This window comes from Strix uralensis, chromosome 4, assembly GCF_047716275.1.
Source record: "Strix uralensis isolate ZFMK-TIS-50842 chromosome 4, bStrUra1, whole genome shotgun sequence".
Lineage (NCBI taxonomy): Eukaryota > Metazoa > Chordata > Aves > Strigiformes > Strigidae > Strix > Strix uralensis.
The window spans coordinates 82,336,637-82,364,626 of NC_133975.1; the positions used below are offsets into that span (position 1 = coordinate 82,336,637).

At 36.6% G+C, this 27,990-nt stretch overlaps 1 protein-coding gene across 6 annotated transcripts in view; it reads left to right on the forward strand.

Moving 5' to 3' along the window:
* LRBA (LPS responsive beige-like anchor protein) overlaps nucleotides 1-27,990 on the forward strand; it is a 424,097-nt gene that overhangs the window by 17,292 nt on the left and 378,815 nt on the right. The window lies entirely within an intron of this gene.

Genomic DNA, 27,990 nt, shown 5'->3' on the forward strand with positions numbered 1-27,990 from the left:
CGTTACAAAGACTAATTTAATTTTTGAGAAAACAATCTTTTTAGTTTTTCAATGCACTTGCCCTAGTAAACTGATCTTCCTGAGTTTCACCAGAAGATATAGTAGCATAAAAATTATCCTAATTAGAAGTCCCAAGAAGAGTAGTGTCAGTCTTTATCTTTTTTTTGAAAGAGAACAATAAACTAGTTCTGCTGGTACCATTCTGAATTTGGGGGCTGATGTTGAATTAAGGCTCTAATTGTATTTGTTGTGACTCAGAACATGACTCTTCCAATAAATAGCCACACAACCTTTACAAACTAGAATGAAATAATAAAATTGCACCATCATCCATCTCTTTTGTACCTTGTCTACAAGGAATGCCTTCTGTTTCAACTGCAAAGCCTGTTTGAGAGCAGGATTGCTGCTAGCAGGCAGCTAGAAGGTTGAAGCTGGGTTCTCATTCTGAAAGAGTAACAGCCTGTCCTTCTTATGAAGGGCTTATTTTTCTTCTAGTCTCCCAGTGTTTTAGGCAAGTAGGATATTTTACTGATCATATGATAATGAGATAATCTGTAAATATATTTCAGGATAATCTGTCAATATATTTCAGGATATATTCCAAGATTCTACTGCTGTTAGCTGAAGTCATGAAACATCCGCTGAGGGATACTCGGTACATGTAGGTTGCCATTTAGATGTTTGGTTTCCAATTCCTGGGGCAGAGTATATGGTAAAAAGTAGAAATCTGCTTAAAAACAAGAAAGTAACAAGTGAAACTGTCAAGTGAGAAAACTGGAATGAAGAACTGGTCTTAAAACTGAAACGATGTTGTCAAGTGAAAGGACTAGAAATTGAGAAACTATCAAACGAGTTAAACTTCATGTTCTAAGACGATCTGTGTGTCTATATTGATCACCTCCTGAACAACATAAGAACAATATTCCTGAGAAGCCAATTTACCAGTAGGACATTGTTGTGGTAATTCTGTAGTTGCCCTATGTCGTGGTTTGGACTCTGCTGGCAGCCAAACGCCATGCAGCCGCTCGCTGACCCTCCCCCTGCCCAAGGAGTGGGGAATAGAATTGGAGGGATAAAGGAAGACATGTAGGTTAAGATAAAAAACAGTAATTATAATAAAATAATAACAATAACAAAAAGTACAGATGGGTAGTGCACAATGTGATTGCTCACCATTCGCCAGCTGATACCCAGCCCGTTCCCAGCTAGCAATTCTGAAAGAACTGAGGTCCTGTAGTTGTAATCCTGGAAGCGAGAGAGAACCCCCTCCTTCCCAGCCACCCCTCCTTTATACACTGAGTGTGATCTTACATGATATGGAATACTCTGTTGGCCAATCTGGGTCTGGTGCTCTGGCTGCACACCCTCCCAGCTCAAGAAAAATTGACTCTTATCCCAGCTGAAACCAGGACACTCTATATTAAAAAAGTGGGGGGATATTTTAAGGCATGTAATTTACTATATAGGTATTTTTTTATCTGTTTGTAAACTGTTACAACTGTGATTTAAGCTCTTCAGAAGGGTATTATTTAGCTGAATCAGCAATGACCTAAAACCTGAAATGAGGTTATGGATCTTAAAGCTCTAGCAAGGGTGGTATCGTTCTACAGCTTTAGACAGTGGACCATGAAGCTGTGTTTTCCAGGATTTTGACTTGCTAATGTTGTGACCTGTCTCATAACAGCAGTTCTTACTGCAGAAAATTTGTAAGCCCTCAAGTCCTTTGGTAGACTTGGAGTTGAGGAGCTACAACTTTTTTTATTTTTAAGTCTATTGGAAAGATGACAAACTTCAGTGATTTGTTGGAGCAGTATCTTCTCCCCTAAAGGTAACCTTCTGCTAACTGCAGTGAGTGATGAGAAGATTTTTAGCATCTTTACATGTTTGAGACCTCATTGCCAACTGCTACATTACATAATGCTTAGTTATGAAAGAGGAAATGAACACAAAAGCTGTTCTTGGTGACTGACAGAGTATAGTGAGAGGCTTGGTTCTGGAAAGGCAGGAGACAGGCTGTGTTGTGCAGCCAGAAGTTTCTGAAGCAGGGTGTCGCAAAGCCTGAAATCAATTCATGCTAGAACTTCAATGCAATACTTGCTTGAAACCAAATAATAATAGTTTTATGAGTGCGAAATGTTTCTTTTATCTAAAAAGTGAAGAATACATAGCAGTAGAAATAATAGTAATTATTTTTCAATACAAAGAGCAACTAAAGAAAGCATATTGAAAATACTGAGGTGGTTCTATTTGCTAAAAATTACAGCAGGAATTGTTTTTCTATTTTATCTGCTCATTCTCTGGAATGTATGTACTGAAGAAGCAGCTTTGAATGGAGGAAGATCTCGAGATAGAAATGAATATTCTCAGGTTTTCAAATCTAAAGTCAGAATTGTGTAATTATTTTCATCTAAAGCTCTTCAGAGTTCCTGTACATTCCCTGAGTCAGAGATACTTTGTGGACAAATCTATAAATTGCCTGGTTTTGTGCAGCAAACTCCAAGTGTGAAAGATGATGTCTAAGGAAGCACAGATGTGTTATAATTTGAAGTATCTGGCTTACTTTGCTGTGGGTACAGCTGTTGTCACTGCCGTCACTGCAGATGGTGATAACCATGGTTACTGCCAACAACCGTTTGAGGCTAGAAACAAGAGGTTTTATATTATATACTCCCGATGTGTAAAAGTCCTTAAATTTGTAACTGGAGTAGTGCTTGTAATTTGAAAAAATGAAGAACTCCTGTCCCCTAGGATGCTGATCTTAAATGTATAAGAGTCTACTTGTGGATTTGATGGAAAGAATTAATGCTAGTAGGGTGATTCATGGACCAAATGCATGTTAAAATGTTGAAATATGTAAATTGGATGATTTCATAAATGTAACTTTCTTATGCAGTGTGAGTAAAAAAATATTATTAATTTTTGGAGTAATAGCAGACATAAGCAGAGAAATTTACTCCTGTCTCCCCACCAAACTCTTTAAAATTCTCCCTTAAATGGATGCGTTTCTCAGTTTATTTTTGACAGTCTTATAAAGTATTGTTTTTTCTATGACTGACTTCAGTCACATATTTTTAGGTTCCAAAAATGTTACTGCTCTATAAATCTGAAATTAATTTTGTATTAAACACAGTGAGAAATGAGACTGGAACATAGTAAGAAAAAGAAATCTAATTTTATCACTTCTTGAATGTTATCTCACAAGAGCATTCTTCTGATTACCTGGAGTCATTTAGCACCATCTGTAGTGCCATGTGTAACACAGTTAAAGTAGTATAATAGATGCTGAGGATAAACACAGTTAAATTAAAAATGGTTGCTGAGTATGTAATATTTTAGGAATGTAAGAGTCCTCTGTGGAGAGCGGTGGGTTTTTATCTGTAGCTTTATTTTTCATAACCCACTGTTTTCCTCTTTGGTTCTCTCAGTGCAGAACTATAGTGGCACCAAAGGGATTGCCACTGGTAAGTTTTCTCTGAGAGAATGTTGGTTCATCTGTATTTTCTGCTCAGTAAAGAACTGTTACTGCTTTCACTGTGCTTTGCTGCAGCCTCTGCTCCTTGCCTGGAGTGCCCACATGCAGAGGGAGAAAACACCGCTGTTACTCTAGTGGCATCAGGGGTTGTATCAGTCTCCAGAGTTAACCAACTAAATTAGCTCCCAGTTTTTGCAAGCAGCACATGGACTGTTTAAGAAAGTAGGTGATGGATATAGCACTCAGCACTCTAGTTGTTTTAATGGGAAATGTTTAAAACAAAAAGAGAGCCTTGCTTAATATGACCTTTTGAGTTTGGAGGGTGGTGACATTCAGCAAGATACTTGTGATTCAGTAATGGAATAGATTGGCAATTACGTTTAAAGTAATTTTAGTTTCTTCTTAAAGCTTTGTTTACCTTAAAAACAAAAAAAGGGATCTTTGCATGAGTTGATAGAATCACTGGAATAGAATAATACGTATTAAAATTCTTTTGTCAGTGTTGCACTCAAATGCTTATTTGTTAGAATTATTCTAGATGCTGAAATCTGTTTTCTTTTCTGGGTTGTCTGTGAATTGCTTTGCACAAAGGTTAAAAACTTTAGCTGACGGTATTTGTCAGAGTATGATTGACACTAGCTTTATACTTTGATAAGGTTACAAAGAAGTGTAACTTGAATTTCTTTTTAACATAACTTTTACTTTCCTTCCTGAACATTTCCTTAAAGGTTTCTTTAGGATTTGGTTGTCCTGAACATAAACATGTTCCTCAAGTCCCTTTCCTGTCTCTTGTCTCGAAATTTGCATGAGAGGAAGGGAAGAAGATTGAGTTAAAATTTTTACATTGAAGTACTTTTCAAATGATGGATAATGGTGTCTGTGTTTGTATCACAGCAGCCTCCCTTTTGTATTCCAGACCTGTGATTGACCAGCTGTGTTTAGGTAAAACTGTGCCAAAGACAGCATCGCACATAAAAGAAAACCAAGTGAGTGGCAACAAGGATGAAATAACTTTTAGGTTCATCTTGAAATAAGAATGGTTTCTTAAGCAAGTATTGTATTCCGTGCTGAATGCTTTGCAAAAAGAGTCCAATAATACACAAAAAGCAGACAATCCCACCCCTTTTTAAAATTATACGTGAAGAAAATCATACTGTTTTTCCTTTCATCTTCCATCCACTGTCACTGTATTTTCTCCAGCGTTGGTAAGTGAATGATTTTTTTTTTTAGTATTTCAGTTTACATGTGTTAAACCAAACAAAACAACCTGTTTTTTGAAATTAAGTGTGTAACGCTACAATTTCACAGTATGAAAATGTTCAAACAGTCATGTCAATGTATAAAATAAGAATGCTACAATTGTATGACTAAGTAGTCATACATGAGGCACCCATGTGCCTCCACAGACTTATTCCCTTGAAGAGGGCTTAACGTGGATAAAATGTTAATCTGCTTCACTCATACTGCATAATTCAGTCTTAAGTAAATAGGAAAAAGTCAGCTATATCATAAATTTCAGAAGGAAAATTGAGACATTGGTAGGCAAAAATACCTTACTTTCCAAACATCTTAAGGGTATTGCAGAAAACTGTGGGTTTATAAGTTTAATTGGATTTTTGAGACCTTGTTGCTCTCAGTGCAAGTGCTTGAGTAAATAGAGGCAGGGATTTTTTTCTTGCTGTTTTTAACTTCGCAGTTGATGGAGCTGAAATAATGTGGAGGTTATGCCAAAACCTATATTTGTATTTCTTGCTTCATTTTTCAGTTACAAAATGTGAAGTGTTCTGTAATACAAATTGTGTGCTCACCTGTAATGCCAGTAGGAGGACATGAGAGGTTTACTTTGGGTTTTTATATTAACTGAATCTGGAAAGCACAATGGTGATGTTTACATTTGGAGACCAACGTGAGTTAAGTTTGCAGTGAAGTGTAGAAGAGCTATCTGCAATGTACTTAGTGCACATTAAGACATACCAATTTACACTTGAAAGTATTTTATTTTCAAACTTTATGAATTTAAGATAAAAAAACTTATATAGTATGTTTTACAGACACTTTTTTAGCTTTCTATTTAACTTTGCCTTGTTAGCAAAAGAAATTGAGTTTGAGGGCCATACTCGAAACTTGTAGGGCTGCAGAGCTACATACCTTTAATATCTATTTCTCAGCTTAAATAATTTTGCAGGAGTAGTTGCTGGGCTTCCTGTTCCTCTTACCTCTACAATATATATCTTATTATTTACTCACAGCTTCTGTTTTATTACAGTTTTCTGGAGTGTTACCTCAGTTCTGTTTTTCTTGTCCCTTTGATTCGTGTCTCAATTTTTGGTCTTCTGTAAAATACGTTCTTGCATATGATCTAAGTCTTATTCTCTTTAGTCTTGCACACATATGCTGTCTATAGGTATGCTTATGAATTTTTAAAATTTGTGGTCCTACATAGAAGTATAAGAGAACTATAATATTGTATAACAAAACCAATTTCTAGAATTCCATTGAAGCAGCATGGTACAAGTTAGAAGTATAGTATTTGGTGACATAATTGTGGTGGTTGAAATAAAAAGATGAGACAGGAGTAGTTGTGTCGTGGTAGTGGACCAATCAAATATGTAAAGTGTTAAAAAACAAGATACGAGTGTTTGAGAGAAGAGCAACATTCTTCCTAAAATTCAGATACTGAAAAGCTTATCTTGGAGTAGTGCTTAAAAATTTATAGTTGCCAATAAAAGCTTTCCTTGAAAGACTGTCAAGTATAGATTATAAGACCAGGTGATCAATGCGTTAATGGGACCTCCTGCATAACGTCAGCCATAAGGCCACCTAATATTTTATGCAGTTAGTCTACAGACTAAGTGTAAATAATAAATCTTCACAAAGGGGATTGGGGGACAGTTTAGAACAGTTGCCAATAAGCCCGCAGTCATTTAGAGTGGCAGTAAATTTAACAGTGCAAAAACTTAAAAATAGCCAAGTGTTTCTTATATCAGGTGATCTGAAGATGTTGGAAGTGCTGTACTGAAATGAGTACCACCAAGTCTTACGGTGTGCAGCTCAACCTTGTAGACTAACTAAAAAAAGCTGGTTTTTGTGACATACTACAATAAATGATGCAAAAACTTTGCAAAGGGAAGAAAATTCAGTGCTGTAATGAAAGCCCAACCAAAGATGCTAAAATTGACTCGATACATTGGATGGAACTTTACTTTGTGAGTTTGACCTTCCAGTAATCTTTCATCTTTATTAGGGAAACCTGGAAACCTGGGTAATGTGATATTTGAACTGATACGGACCGGATTGAGCCAGGAACAGAAAGATGTTGAGAAGTGTCTTGGCTGTGATAATTATGTCCTGCTTCATACAAAATGTCTTGCCCTGGTGTTAACCTGTTTATGTTAGATGTGAATCCTGGGATGAAGCTGAAATATCTGTCAATAGGCAGGGTTGGCAACCAAAAGTAGTTTCTTCTGCGGTGCATTTCTGCAGGTGGGTTGCTATGTCTTGGCTACTGTCATAACTATGAGAATTATTTCAGCTAACTGAGGGTTTATACACTTGTCCTCGTCAAAGTGAACTTGGGAAAAGGCGCCTGTTTTGATCCTCATAGTTTCACAGAGATTCATGTGGTGACAAGACAAATTGGGTAACAGGAATTCATAACAATTATCTTCCGTATCAATTCCAGAGAATCTAGACTGGCTAATTTACTAATATATTGTGAGTGGGAGCTGGCTGAGCTTCAGTGCTGACAAGGCTGTACATAGAGATCACTGTAGTGAGTTTTGGAAGGAAGCCAAGGAAACATTGTAGGGTTTGCTCAGAAGGATTACACAGCGTCATTCTGATCTGCTTCTGAAATATTAGATCTGGTTTGACCCTCAGGTGCTGTGAAATGATTGCAAAGGTGGTGCAGGCAAGTGACACAATACAGTGTCTCGTTAGAGAGTTGTGGCCTCCTCTTCCAGGTGCAGACCACACTGTCCTAATTAATGCCCTTCCCAGAGCTAGATTAGGTTGTGTTCAGGGCAGGGAGGGACACAATGGTGCTTTATATCTTTTGAAAAACGATGTTGCTCTAGAATTAACAATCTAGTTTTCATAGCAGAGTACTTAGCCAGGAGCAGCTTTGTATGCGCTGGCAGAATCTGCATTCACCGTAATTTAATTTCTGCACTGATGCTTAAAATGCTGTGATTAATCTTTTGTTTTGGTTTGGGTTTTTTGCTTGTTAGTGACATCCAATAAATAAAAACTACTAAGCAAAGTTTCATTTGATGTGCAGGGCTGGTGAAAGCTAGCACTCAAAGGAGTAAAACTAGTTTGACTGTGATTGACTGTTACAAGATGTTTTACCAATAAATCTTACAGAAACCGTAACGAAGAAACTTTTAGTTATCAGAAATGTGCTTAATGAGATTAGTTGTCCAAAAAGGTATTTGGTGCTAAACTTTTCGATTAACTGAAGAAAGATCAAAACGTTATGTGCTACAACAGGAGTATCTTTGTAACCTGAACTAGTAGACCAGTGAAAGGGGATGTTCTCTCTGAGGTATGACTATTGGTGGGTAAAATTTCAGGTCACAGAGAAACTGTATTGTCGAATGTCAAGTACTCAAAGTAATATGGTCCATAAGACTGTTTTTAAGGAGTCATGTTTTAGTCATCCTGGGATCTGCAGGAATGGATGTAAACAATCTGTTAGAATCTTCTTGACTATTGTAAAGTTGAAAAGAAAACATACAAGTGTGCAATCAAGCCTTTAAAATTATTTTTTGAATCATGTACTGGCTTAAAAGGGAAAATAGGAGTTCTGTTGCTACTGCTCTCATCTTTTAAAAACTTATTTTAGAGTCCCTGTGCAAGAAAGTGGATTTTTTGGAATGGGGTTAAATGTATGTACATGACTGCTTATGAGTTCTTATTTTATGTGTCTCAATACTTCTAAAATTCTTTCTGTGTGGATGTGACAATGTTCCTGTCAGATATATTTGCAAAGACTAATTTTTAGAAAAGTCCTTAAGTTATGCCATATTGTCACATCTGAGCATCTGAAACTTTGAAATTATGCTTGCGTGTCCTTCAGTTTCAATGTATTTATTTTAGAAGATAGATCCATATACTGGCGAATTCACAAAGTTCTTTTTTCTATTCAAAGATGTTACCTGAAATGCCCATGAGATGGTGCTCATCAGTCTTGTTTTTGTGTAGCAGCAGATCTGTGTGTAAGGATGCAGGGTGGTTAGTATTGCTGTCTTTGGAAGAGAAAGAAAAAGAACAAAAACCAACCGACAGAATCTTGAATTAATGTACAAAATACCTATTACTGTACTATTTCGAAGTGTGTGTAAAAACAGTCTTGATATCCCTGCTCATCTTTGGGAAGATTGATGCTAGTTTACACAAATTTTAGATTACCACTTAATTTTTCTGTCTCAAAAATGAGTTTCTAAATAGCCAAAGGATAAAAAAGTTTTTAGACATCTTACCCTTTTTGTGCTGCTTGATTTCCTTCTGTTTTTCTCAAAGGTCCATGAAAGTTTTATTTATCGAAAACATTCTGCTCCTAATTCACACTAGTGTGTTCTGTTCTGTAATGTCTTTCTGTGGGAGTTTCATTAGTTTGATTTGTTTATGTTTTCCCCTTGATTTACGCAGACAGCCTATAACAAGCAACACAGAAGAGTGGACCTTGGGAAGAATGTTAAACTCTTATTAACCAAGGCAGGGAGGATACTCTTTGAGCTGGACTCACAGTGTTAGAAGCTCCAGTGCTGTTTTTCAAGAGTGTACTATGTAATTTCAGATGCAAGATGGGGAGAAAAACAGCAAAATGAGAGGATGAGATTAGAGTGTAATGTCTTCTTTCTGAAGTAAGGTTACAGAAATACTTAGTGTGCTGCAGCACAGAAGAGCCAAATGTGTTATTTTACATTCTGTTTCAGACTGTTCTTATTGGTATTTTGAGAATAGTAACCTGCATGATCTGGGGGAGCCATGGGGGAAGATCCGTAAGAGGACATAACTGACGGATGAAATCCCGAGGAAGGAGTTATCAATATTGATAGATTGGTATGAAAACAAGAGCTGATTGTATGAAAACTGGAATGAAGTGACTAGCACCACTGTTATAATTGGCTAAACTAAGACAACACTCGAAGTATCTGCGAAGTATTATTAGCAGAGATTACAGGCCTCTGAAAATGAGGACAGCTTTCAACTTGATGAGTTGATCTAGCGGAGGTATTCAGAGATTAATTTTGTACAAAGATTGCCTTTGTACAGGCTGCTCCAATTAGATCAGACCAAGAGGACAGAGGAAAATCTGTTTCCTCTGGAAACTTCTTTTCCCTTCCAAATTCAAATCAGTGTTTCTTTTGTGTGTTTTATAGGCTTTTTTCTTTATTTTTTCCTTCATTTTCAAATCATTATAACTTTGACCAAATAAGAAACTTGAGTTATGATTGCCTGTATGTTCTGTTCTCTCAGTGACCGATGAAAGCAGTGTTAGGACAGCATAGAATAGAAGATGCTAAAGTGCTTGACAAAAGCACCTTGACAGAAAATGGATGCAAAACCAGAAGTGTGTGCAGCACTGTACGCAGAGGAAACTAAAGACAAGTACCAACTGAAAAGCAGGGCGTCTTCCTTTTTTAGGGGAAAAAGAAAAAAAGGAAAAAAAAAAGCTAGAACATTCTGGCTGAATTTCCTTTGGGAAAATGGAGTTAAAAGGTATCATTTTGGAATGTTTAACTTCACCTGGAACAGAAGGATTTGCACGTGTTCTGTATATGCTGAAGTGAGTGGGGACAAAGAGTTTGGAATGATGCCAGATTATAGTTCAAGATGATGCATTGCATAGTAGTTACTGGAGGCTGAGAGAGATGAGCAAGGAGGATTGTGAAAGTCTTTTTGGCTATTTTCAACTTTTTGATAATGTTGATGGTGAAAGAAGAAATTCCATCATTTGTGTATTGATGCTGGGTCATCTGTGTTGGGATGATAATGTACATGAATGAGCGGTATTTGAAGATCAGATATGATTTAAGGATGAAGAGAGTGGGTAAGACCAAATGGTTTTCTGACTTACACTGTGAAAACAAAGGAGAATTCTGCTGTAACAACATTTATGGAAAAGCTGAATGAAGCTGGGAGTAGTTAGTACCAGTGTATGCAGAAGAAGCAGCAAGGGAGAGGTACAGACATAACTCTTCAAAAAAGCAGTTTTAGTTTTTCCTCTTCAGACTCCAGCATTACTCCCTTGAAACCCTTTGTGTCCTGCAAACTTTCCTTCTATCTGAGGAATTTAGGCTATTTGCTTTTAGATTTAGTCTTCTCAACGTACTGCTTCACTGAGATGAAAGTCTGTAATTCTCATTCTATTTATTCTCCCTTAACTATAATTCCTTTTGTCATTGTGTCTTCATGCTTATTGTTGTTTCCTCTATCACTTTGCATGTTTTCCTGTCTACTACCTCTTCAGTCTTGTATTTCTTTCTACTTCTAATTCTTCAGATAAAAAAAAAACACTTATGGAATTACTTCAGCTTTTATTTGTAGTAAGCTATGGCAGTTTTAGGTCAGACAATTTCAAGTGGAGCAAAAAAAATACCTGTGAAAGGCAATCAAGAACATTTCTGATGAATTTTCATTTGGGAAAACTGACTTGAAAGATTTCATTTTGGCATGTGTCATTTAACATGAAGTAATATCTACAGTGCTTCGGGGAAGTTGCTGATTGTGGAAGGAGTCAAGATAGACTACAAAAAAATCCTGGAGATTGCTGTGTTGGTGTCAGAAAAAACTAGCTTAGCCGGAAGTAAGGCCAGGATGAGTGAGGAGAATGTGGGCTTACAACTCATGATAAAAAACCAAATTTTGAACCTAAAGCACTTTGACATTCTTAAAAATGACGCTTATAAGAATAGTTTTTATTCCAAAAAGTATTTTTGTTTTATGGCCCAGAAAAACTCATCTCCCGTCAGATTCTGGTATTTCTCAGAGTACAAATTCATCTTGAACAATTCCAAACCAGTACATTTTCAGAGAATTAAGTTTAAGCGCAGTTCCCCAGGAATCAGTATTTTCATTCTCATAGAAGAGTGTAAAGAGAGCCAAAGATCTTGCAATAATAATTCTAAAAAGACAGCAGTTGTATTTTCTGTTTTGCAGCTTGGAATACCACATAGCTTAGAATGCAACGCTCTACACAGGATTGTTTGTATGGACATTTGCACACAAATGGAGAAAAGACAGAAAAATGTGAAGCAAAGAAGCGCCAAAAGCTTCCTGTAATGTAAAGTTGTGGGTCCGTAATCAATAAACAGAATGTCTGAATAAATCATCATTTACTGAACTGACAATAGAAGTTTTAAATTTGTTAAGAATAAAACTTAAGACAGAAAGTCTTAAGTTTTGTAGGAATGTAAATACCTAATCTGCACTTTATTGTGCATTAAGATAACTACTATGCACTGAAATAATTGCTGAAGTACATGCATGGGTTCTGCTTTACACCAAGAACTGCTTTTTTCCACGATTCAACGTTTGAAAGAAACAATGCATGTAGTATTATGTAGCTGAGATGAAAGTAGGTTTTGGAGTAAACGGTCCCATCCTGTTTGACAGTTGTCAAACAAATGTTATCCTAGTTACAACAAATGATTATTCTTTCCTTAATCAACTATTTAAAATGAATTATTACCTTACTAAAAGTAACTAAAGTAACTAATTCTGAAATTTAATATTTGATTACTCCTTGAAACGACAGTTAACCTGCTATACCAGCCACTATTCCTGTACTCAGCTGTCAGCATTAATTGTTTCTTTTTTTGAGAAGAGAGAAGGCATCTGATCTATGTGTTTGATTTCAAGCCTGTTTAGTTTTTGGAGGGATCAAGTTAAGCAGGTGTAGAATAAGTGATTGGGGATCTTTCACTACCAATTAAATAATGTTTTTCATCAGTTTAAAATATAAAAACCCTTAAATGGCAGAATTTTCTGACTGCTTAGAATACATGATGTTAGGAGATGTGAGTGACTGAAGAAATACGTGAAGTAGGAGTGAGTGTGCTTTTTGTTAGAGTCCGCTTTTCATATTTTCATGATAAAGTGTGAATAAATTATAATAGAGGAAAACAAACATGAGTATAAAGTAAAGAGGTTCATAGTATGCTGGTAGTATCAGTTTTTCATGTACTACATCCTGATTATGTCATCTATATAAATTAAATTGACTCTCTTTTTAGGAAGCCTGTTTAAAGACCTTGTAGTTTTCTCTACACCTCAGTGTGTAAATGGATCAGGTTCACGTTTGCTTCTTTGAACTTATTTTCTGTGATCTGTATTCCTCCCTGCTGGTACAGTACTTGTTTTAATCAGCATTTTTAAAAAGAAAAAAAAAAGTCTCTGTGGGTTTGGCCACATGTGACACTTCACTAGTAATTCTTTGATACCTCCTTTTATTTCTCTTATTTGCAGTTATTAACCTCATACTGTGTTGAGACACTGTGAAAGTCACAAGACAGACATTATGAACAGAGTAAGAGGGCGTATGTAATGATATACACTAACTGCGTATTGGCAATAGAAGTTTGAAATACAATGACACTCGCTTTCTGCTTTAAGTTTTAGAGGAATTTGGATATGGGATGAAGCTCCTTACCGTTACTGGTTAATTTAAAAAAGAGGTGAGGGAGCATGTTACATAGACCTTGATAATTTCCCCCTTTCAATCTTTACAGTACAAAGTGATTATTTTTTGTTACTCCGGACGCTGTTGCATTACAGTTTAACTGCATAAATAGAACCTTGAGGTGATTGCTTGCGTGGAAGAACTAGCACAGGTAGCAGAGCTGGATAGCTGTACTCTTACTCGAGTTTGTTTTGTGCGCAGAATTTCTCAAGTTTGATGTAGGTTTGTTTTTAACCATTTTAAACCATCCTTACTTTATAAAAAAAGTGCCTTTGGTAATACCTCCCTACAACAGGATATAGTGTAGCTTGAAAAAAGATTGATTACTGCAATAATTGATTTTTGCTATACCTATTTTAACTTTTTAGTAATAGAGATGAGACTGTGGATTCTTCCACTTTTTAAAGTATAGCAATTAAATATGCAACAGCCATTTATGAATTTTTTTTCACTGTTTCACTTCAGAATTTTATAATGAAGCAAGCCATTGATGAATTGACTTTTCTGACAAAAAGAAATGTTTCTGTTTAGAAAAAATGTGTGATGACAATCTGACAGGGTTACGGCTGTCATCAAACCCTTCTGTGATTTTGTGCCAGCTTATCTGATGGATCACTAGTGACTTAAAAGCACAGAAACTTTTGTAGTTCTTTTTTTGCAGAGCTTTTTTTCCCCTTCTGTGAGAGACTGAGCCCAGGCAATCTGAAGCTCTGAACTCTGGGTTTCGGAGCAGCTGTTTGGCCTGGGAGTTTGGAAGCCCTAAGGACTGCAGTTTCGGTGCACATGTTGAACCCTTTCAAAACTGAAGAGTCTTAAGAGCTGTAGGGTCCTCGAATGTCTCCTGGGTAATATGGCAGGAAACCAGGGCAGTTATGTTGGCCAAGTTCATAATTCAGTCAATGGTGAGCAGCAGAAAATGTGGCAATGATGGCATCAATTTTAATTAGCTGCGTTCTTTTCCCCACTGTAATTGGTTTTTCCAAAGTGTTGGGAAAAGATTGGAATTGTAAGTTTCGGGAAACTTCTTTTTGCATTTGTCTTGGCATTGGGAAGAATATTCTGAATTCCAAAACTGCAACAGAAATAGTACTGGTCAAATTACTATTTTTTTAAATGTATGGTTTTTGTGCAGAAACAGAAGAGTAGAAAACTACAAATACTGGGAGCTATATGCTTTTGTTGCAGAAGTAAGAGGTGTAGAGGAATGTACTTTAAGTTAGATGAATATGTGGTGTGAAAGAAACTAGTGGGTTTGGATATGCCTTACACAGAAACATGCACTATAAGAACTCTGGAGTTTTGTAACAGTACCATATGTCTTAATCTTTGACCAAACAAAAGCCCACTAAAGCTTACTGTATAGATGAAGTTGGTATAACTTCAGTGGTAGTTTAATCTCATGAAGTTGTAGCTACCACCTCAAAGTTGTCTTTCTACTTGAAAAAGTATGGTGAGCTGTGCAGAAGAGTATGCTTGTACACACCAGGGGTTTTTGCTAGGACAGATAGTAGTTAGTACTGCTCTTTTGGCTTTGTTCTCCAAAGTTACACCAGACAAGAGGTAATGTGTAGACTGACTGAAAGGAAGACCAAACTTTAAGATTAAACGCTTTTCTTCTTTTCTTCTGGGTGTTTTCTTCCCCCCCCCCTTTTTTTTTCTTTTCCCCTCTTAAAGGCACATGTATTCATGAAGTTCAAGACATTCTGATATTTCCAGTGAAGTAATAGAGATACTTGTGCCAATCTTTGGCTTCACACCTAAGAGACCGCAGTTTATGAAGTTATCAGGTTGCTGTCTTGAAACTTGTTTCTTGTTTCATGATTTTTGTGGTAATTACTTTTTCTGTTGTTGTATTGGTAAGTCTCTATCTCTTATAAGTAAATATTTACATGTGTGGAAAGCCATAGGAAACACTGTTACTAAGAGCTTGATTTGATAAATGTTGAGGAATGCATCTGTGATTCTTCATAGTGCTGGATTTGCTTGGCAGAACTTTATTTCTAGAGATAATGTGTCAGTAGAAGGAAAGAAAATGAAATAGCTCCTCTGTTAGAGGCTTCACTGAATCTCCAGATTTAGAATTTAAATCAAAATGGTTTAGTGGTAAACTGAAGATATTTTTCTATTTGTTTAGATGAAAAAATATTGAAATCCTCTATGGACTTCCAGAGGGGTTTTTATTTATAAATTCTGTAGTTACCCTTGCAGTCACAAAGTCCATGACTGTGATACATGTTTTCTTTGAAACTTGTTTTAGTAAATAAATATTATTTTCATAGGAGGGACAGATTTTAAGAAACTAGGAAGATGGTTACTTGCTCTTTTGTTATCATGGGCTTTTCTACTTAGAGAAAAGAGGAAAAATAATTTGGATATGGAATGAAATAGAAGATTTTGCGAAAAAGATTATACAGTTCTTAATTTTGATGGCATTAACCTCTCCTTTTATAATGATACTTAATTTGTGTTCAAGCTGAGTAGCTTTTCATAGTGGCAGATGTTCTTTCCTTCACTGTCTCACCGAAGCAAGATTTATTGTTCAGTTAATCACACTTTTTGCAGAGAAAAGAGTATTCTAAGAAACACCATTTCACATACTCCTACATTATTTGGATGTAGCCTTTTTCAGGTTATGTGTATTGTCACTCGTGGATAATAATTTAGTTTTTATTCAGATTGGGGTGGGGAAAGTCTTTAAGCATCCTTCTTAAATCCTTATGAGTGTAGTAATTCCAGAATAGGCCTTTTTGCCCCAGAAGTCTGAATACATGATGTGAAGTGTTGATGAAGGAATGTTGAGAACCCCATTAGTGCTGTGTTTTTGTCAGAACTTTCAACAAATCTGTTGAATTTGGTGTTTAAAAAAAATTCTTTTAAAATTAAAAATATCGGAGGCAGAGTCTTAGCAAATGCTAGCTTTTCTGGCTAAATGCTTGCTTCAGTCTGTAATTCAAAACCCTTTTGTCTAACAGTTGTTGCTTTCCTCCAGTCTAAACTGCAGGAGTCTTGCCAGGTTTTCTGAAAAATACCTGGTAGTTGCTGTTGGTAGTAATTGATTGCAAAATTGAAAAAAATCAAAACATAGTTTGCAATTGTATTAATTGAGGATGCTTTTGTCTTTTTAGGTCTAACTTCAATTGCAGCTCTGGTCAACAGTTTAAATGAGCTTGGTTGGTCAGGGTTAGACTGGCTCTTAGGAAGTATTTCTTTCCAGAAGGGGTTGTTGGGCGTTGGAATGGGCTGCCCAGGGCAGGGGGGGAGTCCCCATCCCTGGAGGAGTTGAAGAGTCGGGTTGACCCAGCGCTGAGGGATCTGGTGGAGTTGAGAACGGTCAGTGTGAGGTTCATGGTTGGACTGGAGGAGCTTCAAGGGCTTTTCCAACCCAGATGATTCTGGGATTCTGTGATAACATAATCCCCCTCTGTGCATATGGTGTGTTGCATAAGTAGTTTGCACACTGGCCTATGTAGGAGGTGGCTCTCCCAGAGGAACTGGGAAACTGTGGTGTGAATTGGATGGGTAGAACTGCTTAGCTAAATGTATAGGCAGATGTTGTATAGCTAAGTCAGAGTTATGTTGTTTTCTATGGAAATGGAAAAAGCCAAGGGGGAAAAGAGTTGTCACACAGGGTGACCAAGAGAACAACTGGAATTCATTAGGAGAAGCACTTACCAGGAGAAGAGTGGGGACATTATAAACAGGAGGATATATTTGTAGGTGATAGTGATAACATATGCAACACTAGTAGTATTTGTCTTGCTTGTATGGGTTTTTTGTTCTTTTTTTTAATTCCCCCGCCCTTTACTGTTGTAAGTACTGTTTGTTCCTTGGAGACAATTTCCATTCAGTCATTGCCTATATGCTGAGAAAAGGGACAGAGACAAATCAAGGCTGTCTAGAGCCTTAGAATAATAGTAGTAGCTTCTGTACTAGGGGGAAAAAACCCCAACCAAACAGAAAACAGTGTTGTGGCAAATCAGAGGAGGGGAAAAAAAGCTTTAAAATGTTTTTGCAAGCGTAGAAACTTAAGTCACTTGTAACAAACATTAAGTGGCAGAGTCACATTTCTGTCCTTGCTTTCAGTATTGCTTTGTGGGAATTGAAAGAAAGAAAATTAAAAATGGGCTAGAAAAAATTACCTTTTTCTTCTGGTGTAGTTAGTAGAAATCATCAGTTTAGCAATGGCAGTCTTGCAGTTACGAAAGCCCAGGTGGATGGAGGTTGGCTGAACACAGTTGTGACTGAAGAGTTTGATTGCTGCCTTGGCTCTTGCCCCTGTGAGCAGTATGGATGTGCTGGCTAAACTTCTTGCTGTGGACATGGCTTAGATCAGAAAGCAGAACTGAGTACCCGCGCTGGTAGTGGGTCTTTGAGCTCAGTCAGGTATTACTGATTCGCTGTTCAGTAAGAAAATGAATCTCTTAATCCTTTTGATATAACACTTGAGTCTTGTGCTTTCCTTTTTTAATATACTTATTATTTCAATACACTTAATGCCCTGACTTCCAGTATATAGTTTTTTAAACTCTAAACAATGTAGTGGCATATTTGGAGGAGGGCGGCTGTAGATTTGAAGGCAAAAAAAAGTCATTTCTTGATAAGAATAAATGAAGGGCTGTTATTTATTCCAGGCACTCTTCTATTCGAGCCAGGATCATTTGCATGGTCATTCCATGTTGATCACAGCTACAGAAAGTTAAAAAAATGTCAACAGGGAAAGCTGAGTATGAGGTTTACTGTAGCATGTCATTTAGTACTTCTTACATCCAAACTCTTAACTGTCTCTGCTTGAGCTGTGACAGCAATCTCTGCCAATTTTGAGAAGGCAAGTGCAGTGTTTTCCAGCTGTTCTGGATCGAGGCAGCGTCAGAAATGACAGAAACAGATGTGCTGGTTCTTGGTTTCTGTTGGAATTTGTAACCCGGTGCCTTTAGTTGTGCTGAAATTGTCTGCAGTTAATCTGCTGAGCTATGAAATGTGATGGCAGTTGAGGAGCTGGCACACATTTGCTTCTAGCATGTGCTATACGAGGGCTGCGACTTTCAGTAGGAGAGGAAATGCTTAATGTTATGTTGCTAAATCTCATAAAACCTGCCAGAGCTTTATTCAGACTGATTATTCACTTCATCTTGTATTCTTTCTTGACTTTTTGAGATTCATTTTATTCCTCTTGTAAGGTTATTCTTTGCTATTCTTACACAATTCCATGTTTGGAACATGTTCTGTTTTGTTCCTCTTCCGTGATTTCCTTTGTTCCTTTTGCCTTTCTGCCTTACTTGTAGCTGTTATTCTCTAGTCTCTACAAGCTAGCAAAACACTTTCAAACATGTTTCCTCAAATAAACTCATAACCTTGTTTTACTCCTAGAATTCCATTATTACACAGTTTTTAAATAATGTACTTTTCAAGTATTATAAAGTGGATATCCAGTTTAAGTCAAAAGTTAAAGTTATGTGAAGGAAGACTTGCAGGGTGCAAACTTCAGATATCGTAGAGTGGTGGCTTCCTTCCCCCCTGCTGCCCCGATCCGCTGTAAAATACCAGTCAGATGTCTTGTTTCTGTAGAAGAATATTGGGATTTGTTGTCTGTTCTCTAGCATCTAGGGAAGTGGTCTGCAAACCTTTTTGATTGCACACTCCATCAGTAAATATACATGCACCCCCAATAAATGTATATAAACGTATAACTATTTATAAATTGTATACATGTACTGCTATATTAGTATATCATGTACATGATAAACCATACAAAAATAGAAGTTAAAAAGGGTGAGATAAAGATAAAATAAAAACTATTTTGAACTTTAAAATTTTATTTAGTAATGGTACAAAAATATTTTCTTTCTGCTCCCCTGAGGATTGTCTTGCACACCCCCTGGCATCCACATACCTCACTTTGGATGCACTGGGAGACTTTTTGAGAATTATTTACTTTACATTTTTTATAGTTTTCTTAGCTTAAGAAACTGCAATTTTCAGAAGATCAAATATATTATTGTACATTAGTAACATGTTGTGGATATATATATTTTTAGAAGTATTCCTGTTCATTGTATGTGGTATACATAAGAATAATTGTGTAGTTGTTTGCACTTCTTTATAATGGGAAGGGGCTTACTATGCTTGTGATTTCCTTGTCAAATTGAAATAAATTCAATAATTATTTGAATAATTAGTAAAACTAAAGGTTTAAAGGAAGTATCTTAAAATGCTTTCTTATTGAATTATTACTACTGTCTTTGCACACCAGTTTGATTGAAGGAAAACAGATATCTTTGGTAATCTTTTGTGTTGTTTTTTTTTTTTTTTTTTTTTTTTTTTTTTAAAAAAGCTAGGTGTTAGTTTTCCAGATGCTGAATACTAAGCAGATTAGAAAAGGTAATTTAGTGAGAAGAAAGCCTGGGCAAATTGTTTCAGGTAAGTGGTTTTTTTAGGTGTATCCAAACATATTATTAGACTTGAATTTTTTTTTTTTTTCCACTAGTCATTGCAAGAGAAGACTATTCTCTGGCAGAGGGAGTCAATCTACTTTGCACATTTCAACCTACCTGTAACTTCTGTTGGACCCTTATTTTTAATTATATGTAAACTTAAAGTTATATTTGTTTGGGTTTGGTGTTAGTGTTGTACAGTTGAGGTTGTTTTTTTTCTGATTTGTCCTATAGGCAGAAAGAATTTGCTTCTGCCTGTGGTATACAGTGTGAATGTCCTGACTGGTGGAGGTAGACACAAGCAGGGCATTGTCTGTAAAGTCATCCTGACTGTATGGTTTGCTCCTCACTCTGAACTTGTTGATTCATATGATATTAGAAATGTTATCTTTTGGGCTCCTTCCTTAAGATCTCTATCTTAAGATAGGACAGGATGCAGACCTGTGCAGCTTGGTGACTGAGGTGTGGTTAGTCTGTTTTTCTCAGTGTATAGCGGATTGGGTTTGTTTGCTGATGGGTGATATCTCCAGGCTTGACAAAAAGTTATGTGCTTGATGAAGTTACATGTGTCTGGATCCTGAAGAAAATCTATTTTTCATATTCTAGTAAATTCAAATAAAAATGTTAGATAACTTTTAGAAGTGTAGCTAGGGAGGGAAGTGCTGGGATAATGAAATGGACGGTATGGTACAGTGCTTTGCTATGTGTGTTTCATGTATTTGAGCTTAAATTCAGAGTAATGTAACCCGAGCTGACTTTCTACTGGATGTCATAAAATGACAGATTTCTGATTTTTAAAATGTCAAACCCATAAATCATTAGTTTGCTAAGATTGCACTAGCAAGCTATTAAAGAACATGGCAGTATTTACTGTAGATAAATGCAAATTTAAAAAGGTTCTCTGTATCATGGTTTAAATGATTTATTTGCTTTCAATGCACATATGAATCTGATGTGATGTAAAGATTTAGGATATTTCATTTCCTGTATGGAGCTACAAATTTGCATATTATTAAACCATCTCTTGGAGTCATATCCTTCTGGTATGTCTTAAACGGTATCCCAGGTTAAGGTACATTGAAAAAAGTTAATTAAAACAAAGCAGAATTTAATGCTATTGATATGGATACTGGAAAGATATGAATTTCAGCTGGATTTAGATATAGTCTATATTAACATCTATTGAGATCTGTAATAGAAGCCAAACTTGGAAGAGCTGCCAGGTTTTGTGTATACGCCTTTAGACACTATTTGGAGTGTGTTGAAATTTTTGTCTCGAAATCGATTTGCAAAAAGCCAACTTGGTGTAGTCCTTTGTTTCCTCAGGGCTTGGAAATAAAGCTTGTAGTCACACGGCCTCCTCAGGAGCAAAGGGCATCAATGATCAGTGTCGTGCTTCAGACAAAAGTTGGTAGTGAATCAGTTTTGTACCGTCTCCTGTTTTCTTCTCCGAACTTGTCCAATGGCTGGCAGGTTTGCTGGGTATACCCACTGTTTGGTCTGTGTCAGAGAGTGGTTCCCTGGGCCCTTAGTACTCGTGTTTTGTGTCATGTTCTTGGCAATCCTTCTTTTTACATCAGCTGTCCCATCTCTTGATGGGTCAGTAAGGATTGAGAGGAGGGTAAAATTCCTAATATTGGACTTGTCTATGTCTTTCACTTTTGGAATCTGTTGAATTTCCAGAAGGGAAGACAGAAGCACTGTGCACGATGGTGTGGAGTGCTGTAACTGTTTTGAGTTTGAGTGTGGTATTTGTTTTTAATTTGAACTGTTTGTACTGAGATAATTTTTTGAACGGATACCAAACTGATAAAGTAAATGTAGAAGTTTTTTATTTTTGTAGGATAAAATTTAACTTTGATCATTTAGCTTAAAACTGGGATTGTTCGCTTTACAATTTCATTTTTTGGTATGTATGTAAAATTTCCAAAAGCTTGTTCTAAAATAGATTAAAACCCAAAATGTATAAAATTTGAAATGATAGTGCTGTTCCCCCTGTTCCCGTGTTGAAAAACATTGTGTAGAGCTAATTCTTCTAGTATTGCTCTGCTTGCACTGGGACTTCAACTGCACACTACAAACTGAACTAACTGTGTTTAGTGAACACAGTAAAAATGCTTACAAGCGGAGTGAAAATACTAGGTTATTAACTAGGGTCAATATAGCATCATTGATTACAGCATAATTATCTTTTAAAACTGGGGTTTTTTTACCACCTTCTGTTGGGAAGGAGAAACCCATAGGTAAATGTCACCACCATAAGGATGCTTCAGATCTATCGTACCTACCTGGACAAGAATCTTGCTTTTTTACATTTGTTATTTTGGCTGAGACAGTCAATTTATACATAGACATAGTTCAGTGCCTTTTTAAAGAAGAGGTTTTTTAATGAACTCTGTTACGTGTCAGATTAACTGGCTAGGAGATATTTGCTACTCTTCCTGTGGAAATCGGGTAAAATCTGTGCCTTCTGTAGTTAGTTGTGAAGTTGAAGAAACTCTGGATTTATATAAACCAATACTGAAATGTAAACTTTTCTGCTATTCTGAAATCTCATCCAGTCTTATTTCCTGGAGATACAGCTTTCTTCTTCGTTGTGACGGAGCATGAGGTATAAGCTGCTGATATAAAGCTGTCTTGGGGAGGGAGAGAGTTATACTGTGCTGAGGCACTATATTAAAAATACGTAATGCTGGGCTAACGGTTTCAAATACAACGTTAGGTGGCAGTAGTAGACTTAACACCTTGTGGGTGCTTGTTAAATTTACTTTTAAGCAGTTTTCCAAATGAGAGACAGGCTTGAAGATGTTTTATTATAATAGAGAACATTCAGGTTACATCACAATGAATGGAAGCAATGGGAATGATTTTTCCTGAGTTGATCCAGCTTTGCTCATGATTAATACAGTATTGAACAGAATCATATGAAACCATCAAGGTGTAAGTGGGTGCAACGTTGTGCAATGCCACTATTGATACGCCTGGTTAACATAGACCTTTCTATTTGGGAAAGGTAAATGAAAGTGTAGGCTCTGTTAGAAACTTGGCAACAGGAGAGAAAGCAGCTAAATAAGAAGAAAATTTACTTTTTTTTGTCTTTCTTACCATCCTTTTTTCCTTGGAAAGCAGGAGAGATGAGTACTATTAGTATTCATTTTTTGTAATGTAACTGTTGGGTAGCGTTGGATGGGGGGAACAGGTGACTTCAGCCTGAGATATCAGCAGGAAAACTGTGGTTTTCTGCTCAAGAAATACCTGTTTGCTCTTTGTCTGATTGTTATTGTTTTGTTTTGTTTTTAACATGCAGAAGGCTAGTCCAAAGTTGGAGCAAGGTTAAAGAGGATGCTTATGGAAGAGGCTGGAGTAGAATCTTTCCTTCTGTGAAAGTCACTGGTCACTTGCATATTCACCGTCTCATGTTACTTTAAACTTTGAGCTACTGCTAAGGTAGCAAGTGGCTTTAAATCATCTGGGTCTTGCTGGAAGGTTATGACCTTGCTTTTCATGAGTGGGTCTTCCCACAGTTCTTTGGGCTTTGTCTAGTTTTTCTGGTTGCATTATGGTTGATATAGTGGCAATATATTGAAGAAAAAAGGTTGACGTCCAGGCTTTCTGTCCCTTTCTTGCCTCCCTATAACCTCCCTGGCCCTGAGCCCTGTTTGTCATGATTTCATTGACTTGACGTTCACGCTAATGTCACTATTTGATATGCTTATCCAAACTATCAGTAGGCTTTCCTACCAAATCTCCTCTTAGGACTCGTGTTTTAATGTGTTCTCACCTCCAAGTGTTGTGTTAGTGATAGAAAAGACTGCATGGAAAAGTGGGGGCTGAGTGGCAGAGATTGCTGCAAATTAGTATGTATGAGTTAGTTATTCTTTTTCACTACCTTTTTCCTCTTCTGGTCTGTAGAGGCCTTTCCAAATAAGAACCATCTTTTTATCCCACCCAGGATGTGTACCATGGTGTTGACTTTTACTGTTTATTGTGTGCCCTCAGGGGATTTGACTGGCTTGGGATCACTCATGATCCCATGAGATCCTTGCCCTAAAGAGATTTTAATTCTTCCCAAATCTTTGGCATGTATTTTTGATGATCAATACATTCGTTTTGAGTTTCTGAATACATGAAAGGGGATAGAGTCCAGGATGTGGGTTATTACTTTGGTGGAATACAAGAGTCAATGCAGGCAAAGAATATTGTTTATTGTTACTCAGAAGCATAACGGCTAAAATGAATTCCATCTTTTTTGTGTTTGTGGTCTCCAGAAGCTGCGTTCACGTTTCATCATCAAGGGATGAAAAAGATTGAGGTTATTCTGTTTGGTTTTTCTTCTCTTTTTTTTTTTTTTTTTTTTAACCTTGGGTTAACTGTTCTAATGTAAAATTGCAGTAGGAACAGGACCATTTTGGATAACATAGCTATTTTGTGAACAGAGGTAAAATGCAGGGTGTATATCAAACCTTTAATTGTTGAAATGGCAAGTGGTTTAGCTTCAGCACATTCTTCTTGATGTTTGTCTTGTATAAGTACCTTACTCTTATAAACAGAAGATTTTTGGCAGTTATCAGCTTTGTACACACAGCTTTGGGTTCTTATTAAGTATAAATTTTTAAAATTTTTACTGAGATAGAGCTGGCCTATTTGACTGCATTTTTTTTTCTTCATGGGATAGGCAATTTCCATTGGATAGGCATTGTCCATACTTGTTGTTTTGAACATACTAAAGAAACAGTTCTGAGATTACAAAATCAGCATCTTGAGGAAAAGGGAGGTCACAGTTTGCTTGGTTAGCAGTTCTTTCATCCTGACTTTAGGGAACAAAACAAGTACATTTGTGTTGATGTGTAGGTTGTCTAGTAACCAGAAGGAAGAGGAAGCTCTGTAGAGGTGAAGTCTTTTTTGGAGGTTTGAGGTAAAACTATGGAGATCCAGCACTATAGTTCTCCGAAGTATAGGCAATTTGATTTTCTAGGAGAAACGTTAATTGTGGTCTTGGACGTGATTTATTTTTTTCTGTTATAGTTCATTGAAATACTTTTCCTCACATTGTCTTACAAGCTTTTGAAATATTTTATATCTGCCACTGGAAGAAATTACTTTAAATTAGATAAATAGTTAGACCATGATTTTTTGTAGAAAGTGGAGCTTGACTGTGTCTATTCTGAGCCATTTTCTGCGTACTGTAGTTTGGATGTTGCTCACCCAAAGAGTGTATCATCTCTCTTATATCTTGGATCACTTCTCCCATTTTATGTTAGATGAAAGGTTCATTCAAAGAGAGGTTTTGTGTGTTTAAATTGGCTTTTTGTTTCTATTTAGAAGTGAGGTAGTGCTATTTTACACTTAAAATTAGTGCTATTATGTTGACTTCTTGTTAGTTTGGATCTCTAAGGGGAAAAAAAAAAATCACACACTCTGTGTAGGTGAAAATAGCTGTAAAGTATTCTCCCTGTTCTCAATCAGCTAAATGTAGAAACATTTTACCAAAAAGCTTGAGCTATTGATTTAGTTTATATTTTTTTGAAGGTAAATATAACTGGCAAAATGTAAAATTTGTGAGGATGTATTTGAATACTTCGAATACTGCACTTTAAAACCATTTCTGTAAGCTTATACTTACATGCTGAAGAAAGAAAACGTTATGCCACCCTGTAGGTTGCTATAAAGATTGTTTATGCAGCTCAGCATAGGACTTAAAATACGTTGAATTGGAGAATTTTGAAAAATGTACTGTGCGACACAGGAGACCAAATCATGCTAAAGTGCAAGGAAAGACTATACATCAGTTCAAAGGCTACATTATTCAAAAAAATACAACCATAAAAAAGGTAATAAGATTACATTCTCACACTTCATGGCTAGTAAGGTGCATTAAGCTGCTCAGATATTCATAACTTACTGTGACATTTGGGAAGATTACATTTTGCTGTGCACAGCCATTACTGCAGCTCAGATAATAACTAGCCAATGCATGGACCTGGATTATGATCCCTGTCATTGGAAACAAATTTGTGTTTTGAAGGTTGATCAGTTTCAAATCACCATTAGAAAGGGTTAATATGAAATACTGTGGGGTGTGTGGGTGCTTATGTGTATCTAATGGGTATGCATACATATAGTACATCAACTGCACTCTGCTTTTGGTATATTGCTTTCTCTGTCAGTTTTTTTGTCCTCACTTTCCCTTAAAGGAAATGTTAAAATGGTAATTATTTCCACCATAGCATATTATTTCTAGAATGTACTTGCTGAAATGCTTATGTTTGCAGATTAGATTGGAAACCTAATTTGACAGCTTCCTGGATGGGTGGTTACTGATAATAGTGTATCTAGCCAAAAATGAAAGATTGGTGGTGTAGACTATAGGGTGAAGGTAAGGTCACCTCCAGATGCCGTATATGATTTTGGTGTGATAATTGATGGTTGACTGATAGTTAAAACCAAATGCATAAAGAGTTGAATTTCTTGTTAAAAATTAGCAGGTGTTTTGTGGCTAGAGTTTAACCTTCAGCTATTCTGTCTGCACATGGAATGCAGTATTTTCTTTGTTTCTTACCTTGATGGTGAGAAAGAGAGTGGCTTCTTGAGGAATACCTCAGTTTTGTAGAGGATGATAAATTCAGTGTAAAATAGATTGGTTCTGTGTTTTCATTTTCAAAATGTTTTGTTCAGGGTTGTTTTTTTTTTAAGGGTTTCGTACTTTTTTCCTTTGCATTTGTTTTGGGAGAATTCTGTGTTAATTCATTCTGCTCAGTGTTCTCCCTTGAATTCTACCTTACAGAGCTTTCTTGAGGTAGGCCTCTGCTCTGCCTTATGGAAGGGGAAAACTGAGGCTTGAACAACAATAATGACTTGATAGATTTGTTTGAGTTGACAGCGTGAGTTGATATAGAGAAGCTGGGAGTATAATTCAAGTCTCCCCATTCAGTTCCTGCGGTTTCCCTAGATATTAAGGAAGCATCTGATAGTAAATTGCATAATTATTTTTCATGACCAAGAGGGGAGAAAATGGAAAAGTGTAAATTACTGTTTAGAAATTGTTGCCACAAGACATTGTCTATTCTGTCATAAAAGCAGTAAGTTTCTCTGCTTCTTGTGGTGGTTGGCATTGCTGATTTATGCCCGGAAGACCAAAGATTGCTTCTTCAAAGTGACAAGATTTAGACACTTGAGAAAAATGTATGGTAATTCCAGTAGTTAATGAAGAGTGTATATTCTGTTCTGTTGGGTACGTTTATCTGCAGATCCTGACCAGTGGAGAGAAGCTGTTGGAGCTAATACAGAAACAAGTTAGTATATGCGTTTTGGGGCAGTTTTGACATGGTATGACTTTGGCAAGTGACAGTACTGAAGCTGTTAATGGTCAAAGCCTGTAAAAAGAACACCGTGTAGGACAGAAAAAATGTCTTTTATTAGACAAACTTGTAGAAGTGAGAACGAGCTGAAATACTTCTGATAATAAGTCCGTTTTGATCATTTGAGTCAATGCTGTCTGAATTCCTGTTTGTATGCTGGTATATAATGGGTGTTTTGGCAAGCATTAAGTTTAATACAGTTCTAAAGTCCAAGAGAAGTTTAAAAAGTGAAGGGTGGGAGTTGGAGCAGAGGAGTTAGGTTAGTACAATCCGTCTTTCCTTCAGCTGGAATTTTTATTTTGTTGAGTACACACATGAAAATGTGTGCTCCCCCTCCACCTCCTTGGAATGTGCTTATGTGGTTAGTGTATGTTCAAACAAAGCCTGCATCTAGGAGACCCAAAATATTGCAGATTTAAGAGCCTTAGCCAAAGCATAGTCAAAGGCTTCAGACAATGCTGCTGTTTCACATTCATGAAAATATAGTAAGCCTTTGCTTCCTTTTAGTAATGAAACTGGCAGTTAATACTTAACCAACTTTATTCAGTATCTCAGGAATGACTCTTAGCTCAGCTTTATATGTGGCAATATTTCTGATGTGCCTCAGCTCCTTTTGGCTAGAATTGCTCTCTTATTTGAGGAGTGTTAAGCACACGTGAAGGGAAGCTTTTAGGGCCACTCCAGGCCATTTAAACTATCTTGGCTGACTTGGCTCTCGCCTGTTTTGGAACGCTCACTTGGTCTCTTCACTTTTCAGCTGTGTGGGGCAGCTAAGGACATCTGTAACTTAAACTACCCAAATGTTCTTCTGCAGCAATTGTCTCATAGGAGGTGCCACCTCAGGGGCACCTTTGTTGAAGCTGCTCAACAGAACTTGAAATAGAGGAAGAATAAGACTTGATATATTGATATTGGCCTCATTATGGGGTTTTTAGCTTATGTCTTTGATAGCTTTCTACTTGCAGAATGAATAACTTTAAATGTGGAATGGTACTTCGATACATTAAGACAATTGTATTAAACATTGTATTAAAATTATTT